This window comes from Simochromis diagramma, unplaced genomic scaffold (genome assembly GCF_900408965.1).
Source record: "Simochromis diagramma unplaced genomic scaffold, fSimDia1.1 OVJJ01000348.1, whole genome shotgun sequence".
NCBI classification, from domain to species: Eukaryota; Metazoa; Chordata; class Actinopteri; order Cichliformes; family Cichlidae; genus Simochromis; species Simochromis diagramma.
The window spans coordinates 2600816-2614495 of NW_024386755.1; positions in this window are offsets into that span (position 1 = coordinate 2600816).

Consider the following 13680-nt stretch of genomic DNA (forward strand, 5'->3'; position numbering starts at 1 on the left):
GACGGTGTTTGCTAGTTCACCTTACATGCATTAATTTAATAACGTGGTTAGCCTACTCAACGTAAATTACACACGAACAACATTAAGCGACTCACCCAGAGAAGAACGGCTGCTGCTGCTGCCATCAACATCCGTCATCATTTCTGCTACACTGGCAGGGCTAGGGGCCAGGACTCTAATCTTTGGGTTTTTGGGGGATGTTGCTAACTCCGGGTCCGATAACAGGCACCACACCCACAGTAGATGTGCACGGTGTGAGGTCTTGCAGCAAGCTATCAAATACGGTGCATTTCTCTATGCGTCACCAGGTGTTTCATCAGATTCGAGGAGTTACCTCCTTTGCACAGTATCACCTTAAAGCACTTGTTGCAGGCTGCTGAGTTTGCATCTTTTGCTGTGGAGTACAGCCAGACTTTTGACCGCTTCTTCTTGGGCATTTTTAATCTGTAGCTCTGCTCTAAAAGAACGTACGTACCTGGGCCTGCCTACTATCCTTGGAAAGGTAAAATGATTGGCTAGAATTCAAAGTGTGTGACATCTTAGGGAAAAAAAGCACCGAAATAAAGCACCGAAATGTGCGCTGCTTTTCGGTCTGGTTACCACCATTTATGTTACCACCGGTACCCATCCCTACTCACAGCAAAGCCACAAGCCCCTCTCAATACACACTTTATTGTGGTGAACAAGTGAAAGAGAAAATAGCTGAAAGGAATCTTGATGCCAGTATTTCTGGGACTCTGCTTGAGCTTTGTAGACTGAAAAGAGACTATATGATTAATATGAAATGATTTCTGAACATATGCCCCAATTTTTATGGCAACAAAAAGAAGAAGAATGGAGGTTGAGGAACCATAGTTAAGGAAACCATGCGTCCAGGAGCGGGTTATGGCGCATAGCAGTAAGTATGCTGCTTGTGCTCGCAGAGAAGAGGAGGAGATAAAGCAACAGTGTGACTCATAGTTACAGTGGGGCAAAAAAGTATTTAGTCAGCCACCGATTGTGCAAGTTCCCCCACTTAAAATGATGACAGAGGTCAGTAATTTGCACCAGAGGTACACTTCAACTGTGAGAGACAGAATGTGAAAGAAAAATCCATGAATCCACATGGTAGGATTTGTAAAGAATTTATTCGTAAATTAGGGTGGAAAATAAGTATTTGGTCACCTCAAACAAGGAAAATCTCTGGCTCTCACAGACCTGTAACGTCTTCTGTAAGAAGCTTTTCTGTCCCCCACTCGTTACCTGTATGAATGGCACCTGTTTGAACTCATCATCTGTATAAAAGACACCTGTCCACAGCCTCAAACAGTCAGACTCCAAACTCCGCCATGGCCAAGACCAAAGAGCTTTCGAAGGACACCAGGAAAAGTATTGTAGACCTGCACCAGACTGGGAAGAGTGAATCTACAATAGGCAAGCAGCTTGGTGTGAAAAAAATCAACTGTGGGAGCAATCATCAGAAAATGGAAGACATACAAGACCACTGATAATCTCCCTCGATCTGGGGCTCCACGCCAGATATCATCCCGTGGGGTCAAAATGATCATGAGAACGGTGAGCAAAGATCCCAGAACCACACGGGGGGACCTGGTGAATGACCTGCAGAGAGCTGGGACCAAAGTAACAAAGGTCACCATCAGTAACACACTACAACGGCAGGGAATCAAATCCTGCAGTGCCAGACGTGTTCCGCTGCTGAAGCCAGTGCATGTCCAGGCCCGTCTGAAGTTTGCCAGAGAGCACATGGATGATACAGCAGAGGATTGGGAGAATGTCATGTGGTCAGATGAAACCAAAGTAGAACTTTTTGGTATAAACTCAACTCGTCGTGTTTGGAGGAAGACGAATACTGAGTTGCATCCCAAGAACACCATACCTACTGTGAAGCATGGGGGTGGAAACATCATGCTATGGGGCTGTTTTTCTGCCAAGGGGACAGGACGACTGATCCGTGTTAAGGACAGAATGAATGGGGCCATGTATCGTGAGATTTTGAGCCAAAACCTCCTTCCATCAGTGAGAACTTTGAAGATGAAACGAGGCTGGGTCTTCCAACATGACAATGATCCAAAACACACCGCCCGGGCAACAAAGGAGTGGCTCCGTAAGAAGCATTTGAAAGTCCTGGAGTGGCCTTGCCAGTCTCCAGACCTCAACCCCATAGAAAATCTGTGGCGGGAGTTGAAAGTCCGTGTTGCTCGGCGACAGCCCCAAAACATCACTGCTCTCGAGAAGATCTGCATGGAGGAATGGGCCAAAATACCAGCTACTGTGTGTGCAAACCTGGTAAAGACCTATAGTGAACGTTTGACCTCTGTTATTGCCAACAAAGGTTATGTTACAAAGTATTGAGTTGTATTTTTGTTATTGACCAAATACTTATTTTCCACCCTGATTTACGAATAAATTCTTTACAAATCCTACCATGTGGATTCATGGATTTTTTTTTCACATTCTGTCTCTCACAGTTGAAGTGTACCTCTGGTGCAAATTACTGACCTCTGTCATCATTTTAGGCGGGGGAACTTGCACAATCGGTGGCTGACTAAATACTTTTTTGCCCCACTGTACTGTCCCGATTTGCGATGTTGATAACCAAAACAAAATACCAGAGGCCCAGAAGGATGCAATCAAACAGATGAGTTTATTGAACACACGCGTGGGACGATATACACTGCAAAACATCAGATGTAGATCTCCGCCCAAAAATACATTTCAGATTACTTTTATAATGTCAGGGTTGACGCCCCTTCTTGCGTTTTACAAGAACATAATTTGTATCTTATGAACATTATTTGCATCTTTTACAGACAATGATCATTTTTAAGAGCTAAATGCAGACACCGAAGTTCCCCTCTCTAGCATCTTCTTCCAAATATGGCGATGAATTCAGGCCCTGAAGGTCCCCATGGACTTGTCCTCCTCTTTGGCCCATCTTCTATCACCTGTTACTAAGCAAACTCAAATGCAACAAGAAGCTGAATACATTCAGGCCTTCACTCAAGCCTGTTTCTAGATTATATGTATTATATGTGTTTTGTAGGCATGTATGCAGTTTTAACCTTCTATAGCTCCAAGTCACTTACACCATGGATTGTCCAGACATCGCGCCGAACGAGGCTTACAACCTTTAATTAATTGACCGAGCTTCAACTCTTTAATAAGCACAAAATGCAATGTGTATAAAATGGTTATAGCTGCACCTGTAATAAAAATGTTAATGTAATGCCAACAGCTTCAATAAATGCTTTAATGAAATGATGATTAATTTGATTATGACTTAATGCAAAGTTAATTAATGCAATGGTAATAATGATAAGTATGAGTAACAGTAAAATATTTTCCTCATCTCCACATTCCCTCTCTTAACGTCTCTTTCACCACACCGTTTGTTGTGTCACTCCTCGGCCCACTCGGCCACCTCCACGCCCATCAGTGGCATCATAGCCACCGAACTCACCGATTCAGAGTTCACGGCCCTGGTTATTACCTTCTCCAGCAGTCATCTGGCACAAGGAATGAAACAACAACCACAAGTGACCAAAATTCCCAGGAAACAGGCAACAGAAAGCATTACAGACATAACAAACCCCTTCCATTGTCCAAACACGGATGTCATCCAGCTCTCCAGCAGGTTGTCGATTCCTGAGTGTTCATGCATAGTTTTAGACAGAGTTTTCAGCCCTTCCAGAGCTCGAGTTACTGAGCCATCTGGGGCAGTGTTGTTGGGGATAAAGGTACAACACATGTCTCTGAACATGACACATACGCCCCCTTTCTCCGCCAACAACATGTCGAGGGCCATTCGATTTTGCACTCCCATTAGCGAGGTTGGACCCAACTGCTCCGCAAACCCTTCCATGGCGTCTCTGGTTAGGTTACATCAGTGGTTTCCAAACTTTTTTTGCTAGGCCCCCCTTTTTTTTACAAGAAAAATGTTCGCCCCCCCGCACACACACACGCACACATCCTCCAACCACACACACCCATATTTTGCTCCATTGCGGTTTATTTCACACCTCAAACATTTAGTAAGCCATTAAGCAAATACAAGTAATCTGCAATAAATGGCAGGTAGTAAGGAAATAAACTATTAACTCTTTTACGCTACGTCCACACCTACACGGGTATTTTTGAAAACGCAGCTGTTTCGTCCACACGTAAACGGTGTTTCGAATCACCGAAAACTGAGATTTTTTAAAACTCCTTTTTTGCGTTTACGTGTGGACGAGGAATACAGAGTTCATCACACAATGTCAAAGGTATGTGCCCTTTTTCACGTCACGCTGTGCGCCACGTTATTGTTTACATGAGATGAATTGCAGAATGGCAGATAGAGACAAAATACCGTTTCTGTTAATCTGACTATCTTCAGGTTTTCCACGCTTACATACACACACAGTTACTGTCCCTCTATTTAGAAAGGCAGAGGCGTCACGGTGTGATTATTTTACGTGTAGTTGTTTTTTCCCCTGTGTAATAATATTCAAAATTGCAATCAAATCAAAAAATGCCTCTGTGCAAAATGGGTTTAAAAACATAAGCAGCTGTAGGATGCTGTTTGTCCGTGATTTGAACCGGGGGACAAATCGTGGCAGGATCAGCCTGATATTATTTGTATCCCGCTGTAACTTTACTGTATAAAGAGCTAACATCTCCAAAATGTCAGGAGTAGTTAGTCATTACAACAAGTGTTTGTGAACTAAAAATCAAGAATGTGGGATACTGTTTGTCCGTGATTTGAAGAGCCCAGTGCGTGCTCCCGACAAAGGGAAAACCAATTCTGCAGGGGAGACCTACCTCGGCACTTGTGCAGGTGAAACCAAAGGGAAAATATGCTTCACCATATTTTCTAGTCTTTGGCTTAGAATGAAGTTGGTTTGGAAATATATTCAGCGATGCTTCATCTCCTGCTTTGCGTTTCTGTAGGCGCCCTGTGCTAGCAGTGTCCAAGAGTTTTGTTTTTTTCCCCCCTTTTCATACCGCGCCCCCCCTGCCATGGCCCCACACTTTGGGAAGGTCTGGGTTAGAGAGTCTCAGCACGTTATAGTGAACATAATTTATGCGATCAACATTCTTGTTTGGAGTTACCCAGATGAATATACTTTCAAATCCTGAAGCTACTTGGTCTGCTAGTTTATACTCATTTGGAACTCCCCTGGGCACTCCTATTGAGTCAATCCAGGTGGGTGAATTCAATCTGGGGTCATAAGCATGTGCCCCCTGGGTCCCTCTCTTTGCCAAAATGTGTCTCTTATGTCTGGCAGCTAAAGTGCGTGTTTTGTGTTGTGGTATGGCTTTTACCTGGTTTCCGATCAGCGGGAGTGGAGCTCCCAGCCGTACCTTAGCACATGTCCCTTCACTCCCCTGAGGAACCCGAACCAAAAGAGTGTTGTGTCCACAATAATAATACAACCCACTTCTAGCAGATGTTCCAATCAGAGTATTCGGGTCACTTACATTGTTTGTGGTTCTTCCCGTGAGTGTGACAGCACACCAGCTTGGGTCAATTTCTCCCAATTTGTACTTTACCTCATCCGTTGAAAACTTAAAACATGTATAGTTGCCTTGTCTTGGCATAAATGGTCCCACTGTTGTCTGCTTTGGGATTGGTGGAAAAACACTAGACAACAGAGTGCAGTTGCCAGTACTCACTGCACTTTTAGTCAGCCACAGCATACAGTCGTAGCCCCACTTGTCCTCTAGATACAGTGGTGCGGGCTCCATAAACAAACATGGTCGGGCTGAAGCACAGGCAACACAATCAGATATGTTGTTCTTTAGCATTTTGAGCCACCCAGTCCAGCCATAGGTTGCTATCACTGAAACCAGTGGCATGCTCAATTAGTTCCTGAGGCTGGACTGGTCTCCCTTTTGGTTCTGGCTCCTCTTGGGGTGCAGTTAACGACCCGTTCCTCAATTGCCCTGTTGTGTTTGTTACCGAAGTTATTGTTTTGTCAATTGTGTTTGACACACAATTGAACACAATTTGAATCAACAAACTCCACCTTCTTTCTTAATGACTCACTTTCTCAACTGCTATGTGAAACAGTGAGCCTGGAGTACCTGAAAAGAATGCTCCCAAAGTACAGGTAGCACACCTGAGGACCTGAAGGTTCAAACCAGATATTCCCTTTAAAAGAACTGTCTAACAATGCGTCATGAAAATAGGGTACATCCATACAAAAACATTGACAAAATATTTAACTACATATATTTAGTTTATTTGAGAAAATACATTTATGATGAAAATATCTCTTGCTGTCTATTACACTCTACATGTGTGACTGCAGTGACAGGAAGGAAAGGCATATGGTGTAAAAAACAAATCAAAGATGGGGAGTGGAGTTTCTTGTTGTGGTGACCTCATGTGAATATGGGAGCTGCTGAAAGTAGCTTGCTGTATTTTCCCTTGCAGGAAACATTCAAAGAATGCCACTTGAATGTAAAGTGCATTCATGGGGAAACCTCAGCTTGCTTGCTTTACCCATATAGCATGCATGTCTGTTCTGGAGAGGGTCTCCTCCAATGGTTTCATCACTTTTATTTTGGTATCTTTTCTTTCTATGATGGTGATCCAAAACAAACTGGATTCCTCTATGAGCAATGAACATGGCTTGACCATTACTGGATGTGCCAATAGCAGCAGTTGAAACAATGTTGTTGTCACAAAAGCCTTCTCTAGCCTAGTGCCTTATGACCCAAAACAGAGCACTATAAGAGCGAAATTAACTACAGTATTTCATTATGAGTTCCATATGTCTGCATCATGGTGTCATAACTGGTTACTATAGTCTGGGTCTATGTGGTGCCTCTCTGGTCTTATTTGCACTGAGGAACCAGAGTCAAATATTAACTTCGGGCTAAGTCAAATACACAGACTTCTTTCTCTAAAAGCTCACAGCAAAGCCACAAGCCCCTCTCAATACACGCTTTATTGCGGTGAACAAGTGAAAGAGAAAATAGCTGAAAGGAATCTTGATGCCAGTATTTCTGGGACTCTGCTGGAGCTTTGTAGACTGAAGAGAGACTATATGATTAATACGAAATGATTTCTGAACATATGCCCTAATTTTTATGGCAACAAAAAGAAGAAGAATGGAGGTTGAGGAACCATAGTTAAGGAAACCATGCGTCCAGGAGCGGGTTATGGCGCATAGCAGTAAGTATGCTGCTTGTACTCGCAGAGAAGAGGAGGAGATAAAGCAACAGTGTGACTCATAGTTACTTAGAGTGGTGTATAAATGTGTTTTATGTCAAACATGGTGTGGTAGTCTCGGCCCTGATTTTTTTTTAGGACTCCTGCTCTGATGTATTTCTCCAGAACCTGAGAATTTCATGCTCTTTCTTCGGAACAGTGATTCATGACATCATTGTGACTTATATAATCAGCAAGAAAAATAGAAAACTAAATGAAGATACTTAGTGCTTTCACACTTTTACTCACCCCATCCTAACTTTCACACCTAACATAAACATATGCGAGTAGAACACATGAATGGAAATGGGTGTAAGGCTTGTAAAGACGACGGTATTTGGCAGAATCAGACAGCGGCGCATAAATGGGCGGGCTATGCTGCATGCTGCTTACTTCACTGAACTTTCTGCATCAATGTGGATAAAAGAGGGGAGGAGATATAATGAAACAAACACAGATAGGTTAAATTGTGTCTGCTGTTGCATGAATGAGGTAGATGGCTCGTCAGTCATCTCCGTTGTGTGCTCCTCCAGGACTTCTGCTGCTGCTGCTGGTGACAGGAATGATTTTTACCCACCGACCTGAAGTTCATGCAACATCACTGTCTTTGCAGTTCTGCAAAAAATGTGTTAGGGATGAACTGATGAATAGATTTAAAAAGCAGGTGAGGAAATGATTTCTGCATTCTATCAATCTACCAAAGTAACATTAAAATGCTAAATGTGGGGATGCTGATAAGCAGTTTTTAAATGTACACATTTTAGGAGGCACAATTATAACATTTATTTATATTTATTTTGAATTTTTATTGAAAGACCTTGACTCTTTTTGTTTAACAAAGTGAGTCATTTTCATGAATGCATGGATAATGTGCTGTTGTTGATGTACTCAGGTACTCAAGTGCAGCGTCTCAGAGAAGCTGCCCTCTTCAGTACGGCTATGTACCGCAATACGACCCGCAGAATGGAATAATAAAACTGTAAGTACAACCGAAGTATGTTTAGCAAAAACAGTTTGTCAACAAATATAAGAGTAGGCTACCAGACATCCTACTCTCAGTAAATGTATGCGTCAGTGGCCACTGACCAAGTCTCATTTTATTTTGTCTGCATGTGTACAGTATAACTTCAGTTATTTCTTACTTTTAAACCTTTTTTTCATTTAGTTAACTGCAATAAGCTTCACCAAGAATACAGAAGACAATTAAACAAAGCAGCATTCTTGTCTTCTGTTCAAACAGCAATTTCTACTTTGTTAAAAAGTTCAGTAACAGCTTGTGTTTTTAAGGCTGCCTCAAGGGCTTAGAAGAGGTATAATGTAAATAGTGGATCACAGTCAGTTGTGTCACATGCACAAAACTAGACAGAAAAAGTTCTGGCACATACTCCACAGACTTCCATGGAAGTAATATAATCCCACTACGTTGCACTTGCCAAAATCTGCTGCTATTCCAGTCTGACAGCATTGTCAGTGTTGTTACTGGTAACTATAATAGATTTTTACTGTATATACACTCTGCCCTGACTCTGCCCATAGATTTATAGATGATATATTTGAAAATCTGCAAAACAACGAGCAACGAAGTGACATGTTTAAGGACATCAAGCAGCAATTCTGTGAAGTGTGTATTTTAAGTTATAGTCTATCACTGGTAGGGATGGGTATTGATAAGATTTCCGATTCCATTTTCGATTCTGTTTAACGATTTGATTATTTATCGATTCTCTTATCGATTCTTATTTTTTTAAAAAAAGAACACTAAGGTCGATTAGCTTAGAACTTTGTTTTATATCTTCTCTTTGAACAAGATAGAAATTTAGGAGTAACATGGCCTTACAAACCCAACAGTGAGATCTTAAGAGATCCACAGCCTGCGGCTCTTCAATGGGGTGTCACAGGGTCCCCAGGAAAATAAATTGTAAATGTAAAATAATAAAATAAATATTCTTCTGTAGCAATAACAAAGTATAACATAAATTATTCAGTAGCAATTACACAAGAATATCCAGTAATGTCCCTGCCTACAATTAAACACATTCACTTACTGAAAATCGGGGCATCTGCTGTGGCAAATGGGTGCAAGCCTTTTACCACAAACTTAGTCACTGCTCGGTGACATTCGTCTATCCTGGCCTGAAAGGAGACGCTACCTGTAGACTGCAGTGAGAACTGCCAGCATCTGAGCCAGCCAGACTCTGTCTGTCTCTCTCATCATGGTCACCTAAATGCACAGTAATGGCAGGTTTTGTAATAAGGCAGATCGCGCTACCATAATATGCACTGTTAGTTGATTATTTACCTGCCATATTAACAGGAGAGGACGTGCAAACGTTACCGCTGCTGCTGGGCTGAGATTCACGAGTCCGGAGCGGAATTAAAAAACACGACATTCATTTAAGGTTATCGTGTGTTTTGTGAGCAAATGCTTTTGCATATTCGTAGTGTTTCCTCCCTTAAATGAAATATCTACTTTGCAAGTATTGCAAGTTGCCCTGTTGTCATCCGTATAATCAGTATAATCAAACTTTTGAGCATTTGAGCCGCCATGTTTCCTGCCAGGTAAATGGCGCTCTGCAACGTGGTGACATCATTCGGGGCGAATCGTTTGCAAAAATGGCAAACAATTCCAAGGAATTGAAACAGTGGGAACCGGTTCTCAACAAGAACCGGTTTTCGATACCCATTCCTAATCACTGGTCCTGTGCTATCAGCGAATGGCACTGTGCATTGTAAGACTAGCAGTACTGTAGCCCAACTGCATCAATAGGTAGGCACCTGGGAGGCCCAGTCATGTCTCCTTGCATAAGCCCCTGCAAACACTGCTAACAATAAGAATGCGGACGTACTGACAATTTGTTCTAAACACAAAACACACCTGATTGTTGGAATTAATATTAGGTCTGCAGATATATTGCTAAATATCAAAAGTGATTAAAAGTAAAATGCTTTAATAAAAAATCATTGAAAAAGCCAACAACAAACATTTTAATCATTTCTTATCAAATGAGATTCACTGAACTGCGATAACTTCACATCAGCTGTAAGACTGACTAAAATGTGCAGTTCAAAACTCTCGAAAGAGAAACAAAGGCCATAACAGCTAAGATAAATCTGATAAAGACTTTGGAAGGAAAGAATTTAGCATGACCCCGCTCAGACTGCCTGCTGCTGTTCGCCTATGAGCGAGAGGTATGGCATGGAAGAAGCATCTAAAAATAAACTTTGCATCATTCATGTTCATTCATTCATATCGTACATGAGTGAAATTCTACTGAACTTAATTCCTTTTCAAGTCCTGAATGAAATTCATCAGAAATGGACACAATCCAAAGTTCACATTGCCAACATTAAGATGCTGGCGCGCATGATGGTGCAGACAACTGTAGGCCTTTAGTAAACACATATTGCCCAATCTGAACTTCACTGTGGGAATGATAGGAAGTAATAACATGCATTAAGTGGACAGATAGACCTGAAAGAAGGTGGCACTGCAAATTTATAAGGCATGATATTTTTCCAGCATTACTGAAATGATTGTTTTAATGATTTTTTCTGTTTAATATTTTGATTTGTAAAACTGAGGCTGCAACATTACAACTCAGGCTTCAAACGATCTTTCAGTTTGCTGATTCCAGTATAAGTTTCACATACAAAGCTTTACTATTTTCCCCTAAAAACAGGTCATCTGGATGTCATCATATGTTGATATGCTCTATTTGTATTGTTGAACATTAATGGGACCACGATACCGTCACGTATGTTGGGATTGTAACCGATAGCAAAGTTGTAATCGTTTTTGTGTTTGTGTTTGGTTTTTTTTCAAGCTCCAGGAGAAGCATGCTGACGTACTGGCATCCCTCCAAATGTTACACGACGGTTTAGAGCAGGCTAAAACAAATCAGAGCTGCTTGGTTGACCTGCGTGCTATTGTCCGCAATTATCTGATACTTGTCAAAAATAACGTTCAGGTAATGCATCATAACACTACTTTTCCTAAATGTTGTGCAAATGTTTAAGGCGATAAAAGTCAAATAAGGACCTGCACCTTCTTGAATCTATGCCACAAAGAATTAAGGCAGGGAGGAAAAGGGCGTCCAACCTGGTACTAGTAAGGAACAAATGAAGTGGCCAGTGAGTGTAGGCTGTGTATATAGTTTGTTACAAATACGGAGAATTCAAACTACTTGACAACATATACCCTTGGAAAAGACAGAGAAAAAACAGGAATATTTAGAGAATGAGTACAAAGGGGACACCATGTAAAAAAAATACTTGACTAAAATACTTGACTTCATCTAATTAATTGAAGAAACTCACTTGTTTCATGTAACACCTGAGGTGCCCTTGGTGTTGCTTTTATGATTAATGAGACCCAATGAAACCATCTTTAATTTTTCAACATACTGCGTCTTATAGATGACACAAATTTTACATATAGATTTGGACACATGCATGCTATCAGCAGCCTTTATATAGAAATGTTTGTAGTTTTTCTGAAAAAAAAAAAGCCAATGAATGCTTAACTGAGTTCTTCTTACTTACAGAGTGGTCTGGTGACAGCGTCTCCTTCGGTAGTGCAGCACTGCTCAAATGAAACCACACTGAAAAAAGTGCTGGCTGGCTCCAAACAGCTACTCAAAGGAAAACTTGAGCTCTTTGCTAAGGAGTGTCCACAAGGTTCACTTAGTAAAAGGAAGGAATCTGATCCTGATCGAAGATGTGAATGAAGTACGCTGAGAGGACCCAGGAAGAAAAGACTGGGAGTTGGAACATTGTGACATTTGCATTGAATGGAAGGATGTTTAAAGGTAACAATCTGCGAGTGCTCTGAGTGCAAATGGATGATGTAAACCTCACATGGAGGAAATGCTTCTGCAGAAAAGTTTCCAAAAGGCAACAAGAGCAGTTTTTAAAGACTCTAATTGTACAAGTGAAAGAGAAACCTACATCGGTGCATGGAGACAAGTGCTAGCATAAAGCCTAATAACATGCTCAACATCACCGTGATAACAAGCTGGAACTGACCAGGTATAATTTTTTATACACTGCTTTGCATTTGAAGAAGAACACACAGCTTACTAAGGCTGCCTTTAGTTCTGCAGATATTTAATCCTAAATCACAATAGTGGATAAATTGAAGTTTGGACCTCATGCTGGCATGAGAAAATGTTTAGGGATCACTGCAGTCAATATGCTCAGATCATCCAACTAAGTTGGGAAATGTGAGAGTGTACTCAAGTTTGGAGCCAAGCAACTGACACATCAACAGATTGCCACGCACATTGCCACGCATGACTAATATTAAGACATTCCATTCACCTTGAATCACTTGGATTTAAGTGAAGGAGCCGACAGTGACTGATAGTAGAGTTGATAGTGGTGGTGGCAGTGTGCTTTAGATCTAAAAGCCCACTGTTTGTATTTACAAAGATATATTGCGCAACCAACTGTGCCAGGAAAATTCAAATTGGCTTTTAAGATGAGGAAATCTGACTAAAGTGCTATTTACTCTCCTGGCCCACAGATGAATCATGCAAGGGAATCTGTGTAATGACTAGCTACCTACAAATGAACAAAGTCTGTCTGTGTGCTCATACTTGTTATGGCAAAGTGCAACAGAAACTGTGACTGTAGCACCCTCTGTAGGTATGAGGTTGCATTAATCGTATTGTGTGTCAATATGCATCAGATATTGTTCATCACCGTCACCACCTGTGGATGGCTCCTAACTCTGTGTACTTGGCCTGGAGTGCAAGGAATTGATTAAGTTTATGAGAATTTTGTATTCTACAACAAAAGTGATCATAATGACTGCACTCATGTCTCATGTTAATAAATAACAGATGGATGTGTATGGATGCAGAGAGTATGTGCTATTCTGCCTTATTTCTATATATTCTGCACAAAATGTATGTATGTGTTTGCTTATTTAAAACATGTAAAAGTGCTGCTCAGTTTATATATATGTATACGCTAGCCAATTATTGCTGAATGATTGCAGTGTCCATCAAAGACTTTGCTAGAGACACTTTTTTGTTATTTATTTATTGTGTAGGACTTTGGACTGTCTGTGGCAGCAGTTGGACCACTCTGTATTATGTGGATCACTTTAATTATTGATATTAAATGAACTTTTAAAACATAAAAAACCTATAAAATGTAATAGCTTTTTAAAAAAAATTACATTTTAAAATTACAGTGTAAAGTTTTTGAAGGAGCATGACTGATCTGTGTTCATCAATGTTCAGTGTGCCTTCGGCAATTTCACAAAATAATAAAGTATATAATAATAACAATAAGCCTGCATTTAGTATGTTTTCTGTCATAATTTCAAGTTTAGAATGGTAACTTTGCATTGTAACATTGTAAGACCTTGAAGGTATCCAGGTTCACAAGCGTAATAACTGGCTAACCTGATGCAGCAGGTGGCCGGAAAAATGGACTGCTGTGATTGGCCAACCCGGTCATATGACCAAAGGCAA